The following is a 6,000-nucleotide window of genomic DNA, read 5'->3' on the forward strand; positions in this document are numbered from 1 at the left end:
GACACATTTCTGCAGTTTGTTTCTAAGTAGTGGGGATATTTGCAGCATTTTCATATTCAGGCTTGTATTTGGGCCTAGTGTTTGTGGAGGCTGTGTGTCTGAGCACATATTCAGGGACATCTTGGTTTAGCCAAATCCATCAGGCATTTCAGTGAGAGAATTGTTTGAGGTCATTGGCTGACTGATGTCACCTGGACTACAGCTTAGACGAAGCACCTCATTGATTCTTTTAAGATTTCTTTCTTAAAAGCTGTCTCAGGTTTCAACTTTCTGTTACCTAAGAAGTTCAGTTGTGAGTGTTCTGCCATTTCACACTGAGCTAATCGAAGGAAGGACACTGAGCAAACTCGGAGATATAATATATAACATTAAGTATCCTGTTTTTTTGTTTATTTTGTTCGTTATTTCTTTGTTATTTATAGCACTTTGTGTACTGTGTATTTTCTAGCTAGTTTCACTGTGTGTGAGGTATTAACTGGAAATTGTCCACTTTTATTAAGCATCTGTTGGGTTGTTTGTTTCTGATAACTTGTTGCAGTTAACCTCTTTTTTCTAGAGGCTCCTTTAGCTGTTTAAAACTATTATTTAAAGGCTCACTGCTGTTTTTCAGCTGTGAGAAACATTTCTGCAGTTTGTTTCCCACCCTGTTGGTATAGTGTTTTTATAGTTGGTGGCTTTGCAGTTGCCCACCACTAGTGTAAATTTAATCTGGGACCCTCCTCCCAGTCTAGTGTCATTACCTCATTCTACCCAGTACAGGGAGAACATTTGAGAAGGCCAATCAGCTTAGTTTCTGCTACTCCTTTCTCTCTTTCCACTAAAAAAAAAAAAAAAAAAAAAAACTTTTCTAAGCTTGTTTCCTGCCTTTCCTGTGGGTAGTCTAGCCTGGATATAGATTTGCTGTGTCCAGGACTATTTGTAGGCTTCTAGGGCCCAAGCCTTTCTGTGTTGGATGGAAGCCTTCCAGCTTAATTTTGTTTCTTAGAACTAGCCAGTTTTTTGTTTCAGCACTTGTTCAGAACTTGTTGTAAGCACTAAATAAGCTACAAATTACTACAGCACTCAACTTTCCTCACTGTCTAGAGGAAAACAGTTTCTAGTAAATAACAAATAAGCACCTATCCAGGCATGTCTAAGGGTCAGCCCCTGATGTTTTCTCCTGTCTATCTGATGAATCTGGGCATCTTGGGGCAATGCAGTAATTGCCTCATGTACACAGACAACCCTCTCCTCCTACCACCCAACACTACAACCTGTGAGAGATGCACTTATATAGCCAAACTGGAAGCAAAGCTCTCTTCACCCAAGACTTGACTAGACAGTCAAGAGGAGAAGGTAAACACTTGCACCACACCACACTCAGCACATAGTCCCTCAAAACCTACACCACCAAAATACACACATAGAAACACAAAACACACACCTACATTTGTGGAGGCTCTCAGTAGAAACCTGCCCAAGCAACAGGGACCTCCAAAGCAGAAACACAAGCAACCGCCACCCCCAACACAACCCAAATGACACCTAGCCCACAAACTCAGTGTGCCACTCAACCACAACCCATAAGGCATAACAACGTACCCAACACTCTAGTCATAGGTGACTCTATAGTCAGGCACACTGATGTTCCTCTCACCAGGCTAAACAAGGAGAAAGTTACTGTCAGCTGCCTGTCGGGTGCCAGGATCTGCCACATAACACATGCACTCAGGTCACTCCACAACAAGTACAAATATGACTCTGTCATTGTCCATGTTAGTGTGAATGACCTGAGATGTACCTTGGACTACATGAAAAGGGGCATGGAGGAGCTGTCCAATCTTGTAGCCCAGGCCGGTATGACCCTAGCGCTGAGTAGCATCCTGCCATCACCCAGAATGATACCACAGTACAAGGACAAAATGATTGACTTCAACAATTGGCTAAGCTTCTGGTGTCATTCTAAGGGGATCCAGTATCTGTCTGCCTGGGATGACATGATCGATAAGCCACGATGCTTTGCCAGAGATGGCCTGCACCTGTCGCCCCTGGGATTCCGGATACTGGCTAAGGCTCTAGCCACCCCTATAGTGCCTTTTTTAGGCAAGGTTCAAAGGACAAATTCACCACCCTAACAGGTACAGGCAAGAAGAATCTGAGGGTATTGCTAATTAATGCTAGAAGTCTAAACCTCAAAATGCACTCTCTCGAGGCATTCTTTAAAATGGAGAACATTGACATCTGTGCAGTGACAGAGACCTGGTTCAAGGCTCCAGAGAGTACCCCTGCATTACCAGGCTATAATTCATACCACACCTTTCGGCCACATAACCTGAACCGAAACACTAAAGGCGGAGGCATGTCCATATTCATTAAGGATATCCACACCTCCAGGCTAGTTGCTCAGCATAATGCATCCGAGATTTTCCAAGTGCAACTAACTCTGGGCAAGACCGCAATCCAAATTGTAGCTTTCTACACATCCCCCACCATGCCCCAAGATTCCTACTCCTCATTTCTTAATACACTGGAAAATATTAGGGTACAAGTAAACACACTAATAATGGGCGATTTCAACTACCCTACCATTAACTGGGAAAACTACTCATGTACCAACTCTTGTACTCAACGTTTTCTGGAATTCATAAATTCCAATGCCATGGATCAACGTATCCACACCCCCACCAGGGGCAGCAATATCTTAGACCTGGTTATTACCAACATGGGCAACCAGTGCTCCACACCAGAGGTCAATTCCTCGTTGGTCAGATCCGACCATAAGCTAATCACCCTGGGCATCCACATCCCTCCCCCACCCCCCATTAGGGAAACCACAGTAAAAAATTTCTCCAAAGCCAACTTCACGATTCTTAAAACAGAAGTGGCAAACTTCACGACACCCATGCTGACGGACAATAGAGGTATGACTGCTGAATCCTACACAAATGCACTTTATAAGCACTTACATGAGTGCATGGATTGTGCAATCCCTAACAGAACCAAGATGCTATCCTCCAAAAAAAAGAAGCCAATCTGGTGGTCCCCTGCCATAAACAATCTCTACAACAGAAGAAATAAACTGTTGCAAAAAAGAGTAAAATCCCATGATTGGAGAAACTCCCTGGTCAGCTTGAGTAAGAAGCTGAGATCCCTCATAAAATCCTCCAAAGCTAGTTATGAAAACAAAATCGCCAATGACTCTAAAGACAACCACAAAGCATTCTATAGCTATGTCAAGAATCTCAATGGCAACACTCAGATCTGCTCTGAGTTACAGCACAATGGCACTAAATATACAGAACCAACAGATATTGCCAACATCCTGGCAGATAGATTCAGTGCTAACTTTACCCTTCTGTCATCCCCTAAAGGGCCCATCTCTATTACAAAAGAATGCAAAGTTCCTGTAATCATGGCTGCACAGGTAAAAAGCACACTATCCAAAGCCAAGAACACAGCATCCATGGGACCTGACGACATCCTAGGCGGTATTCTACATGAACTACAGAACGAACTGGCACCCCACCTAAGTACCATGTTCAATCATAGCCTCACCTCAGGCTATTTGCTCACTGAATGGCACACAGCAACAGTTATCCCACTCCACAAACGGGGAGCCACCACAGACCCCGGAAACTACCACCCCATTAGCCTAACATGCCTGGTCTGCAAGGCTATGGAGCGTATCATCATGGAACTTATAAACAATGACATTGGTAATCTCCAAACCCAGGACCCCACCCAGTTCAGGTTTGTAAAAGGCAGATCATGTCTCCTAAACCTGATAGACTTCTTTGAAGCAGTCACCAAAGCTGTAGATGAGGGTAAGGTGGTTCACACAGCCTATCTAGATCTCGCCATGGGTTTTGACACCATCCCCCACTCTGGAATTATAGATAAACTTACTAAACTAGGTATAAATCCCTATGTCTCAAGATGGGTTGCCAACTGGTTCACTGGCAGAACCCACACTGTGAAAGTAGCAGACTCCAAAGTGGAGTACCACAGGGTTCAGTCCTAGGTCCTCTCCTGTTTGGTATCTACTTCTCTGAAGTACAGGCCAACACAGAAGGTCTTTGGCTAATGAAGTTCGCAGATGACTGCAAACTAGGAGCCATAATCAAAACTCCAAAAGATGTGGACATCCTACAAAAGGGCCTTGCTGAGACAGATGCCTGGTGTCAAAGCCATGGCCTCAAGCTCAATGCCAAAAAGTGCATTGTCATTCCTTTTGGTAAAAACTCAGTACCCGTGAACTACCACATAGGTGGTAGTCTACTTAACACCAAAAGTGTGATAAGAGACCTTGGGACACAGGTGGGCAGTATTCTCTCCTTTGATAATCACATCGCCACTGTAGTCAGAAAATCCTTCTATGTGGCACACCTCATCACAAAAGGTTTCTCATCCAGGAAAAAAGAGGTCATTGTTCCCCTCTACTCATCACTCATTATACCTATTATAGAGTACAATGCCCCTTTTGGTATGTACCTCACAAGACATCTACAACAACTGGAAACGCCACAGAAATACCTCACAAAGAGGATTGCCAGCCTCAAAGAGATGCCCTATGCAGACCGTCTCAAAAAACTGCAGCTTTACTTCATTGCATATCACCTACTCAGAGGTGATCTCTGCCTAACACACAAAGCTATGTCAAACCCAGAGCTTTTAGACATGCTCCACTTAAAGAAATCACAATTCCTGCAAGCTACACGCTCTAGGGACCTAAACCTTGTCACCACAATAAACAGAACATGCTGGAGGGATAGATTCCTGTCCCATAGACTTCCCATACTCTGGAACAAACTACCTATCTATAACAAACAAAGCTTCTCATTAGCACTGTTCAAGAAAAATCTTGATGATTGGGTGGGGAGATAGGAAATTCACCCCGCGGATCACTTCTGTGGCTCTGCTCAACAGTGGCACAGGAAAATAATTTTCTTGGGTGGCGAAACGCAGAGTACCTTTGGCTAGGTTTATATAGGCCCTAGGGCCAATAGCCTAGTACCTACCTATGAACCTATAAGGATATGTACAAGGCTAGTGTGACAGCATTGAGTTGGGAGTGAAAGGTGCATTTAGGGTGGAGGTGGGAGTTCATCAGGGATCAGCTACGAGCCCCTTCTTATTTGCAGTGGTGATGGTTGACAGACATGATCAGACAGGAGTCCCCATAGACTGTGGTGTTTGCAGATGACATTGTGGTCTGTAGTGAAAGTAGGGAACAGTTTGAGGAGACCCTGGAGCATTGGAGCTATGATCTAGAGAGGGGAGGAATGATGATCAGCAGGACTTAAGACAGAATATATGTTGGTGAATGGGAGAGAGGATAGAGGAATAGTGAGGATGCAAGGATTACTGTTTGCAAAGGTGGATAGGTTTAAATACAGTTCAGAGTAATGACAAGTGTGAGGGAGAGGTGGAGAAGAGAGTACAGGTAGGATGCCGGTGGTGGAGAAGAGTGTCAGGAGTGATCTGTGACAGATGAGTACCATTAAGAGTGATAGGGAAGGCCTACAAGAGGGTAGTGTGGCCAGCTATGTTATATGGGTTGGAGACACTGGCACTGAAAAAAAAAGGCATGAGTCAGAGGTAGACATAGCAGAGTTAATGATGTTAAGATTTTCACTAGGTGTGACAAGGGTGGACAGGATTAGGCATATGTATACTAGGGGGTCAGCCCAGGTAGGACAGTCTGGGGACAAAGCCAGAGAGTGGCAGGATTATGTTGGTTTGGACATGTGAAGAGGTGGTATGTTGAGTATATTTGGGAAAGGATGAGGTTGCCAGATAAAAGGAAAAGATGAAGGCCTGAGATAAGGTGTATGTATGTGGTGATAGTGGACATGCAGGTGGTTGGTGTGATGCAGCAAGATGCAGAAGACTGGAAGACATGGAGACATATGATCTGCTGTGGGGACCCCTAACAAGAACAGCCAAAAGAAAAAGTGATGTTGTAATGTCAGTGTTCACAGGTTTTCAATTTTTTGCCACACATAACACTACTCTTGAAGT

This window comes from Protopterus annectens, chromosome 1.part1, assembly GCF_019279795.1.
Source record: "Protopterus annectens isolate FY-2018-M chromosome 1.part1, PAN1.0, whole genome shotgun sequence".
NCBI classification, from domain to species: domain Eukaryota; kingdom Metazoa; phylum Chordata; order Ceratodontiformes; family Protopteridae; genus Protopterus; species Protopterus annectens.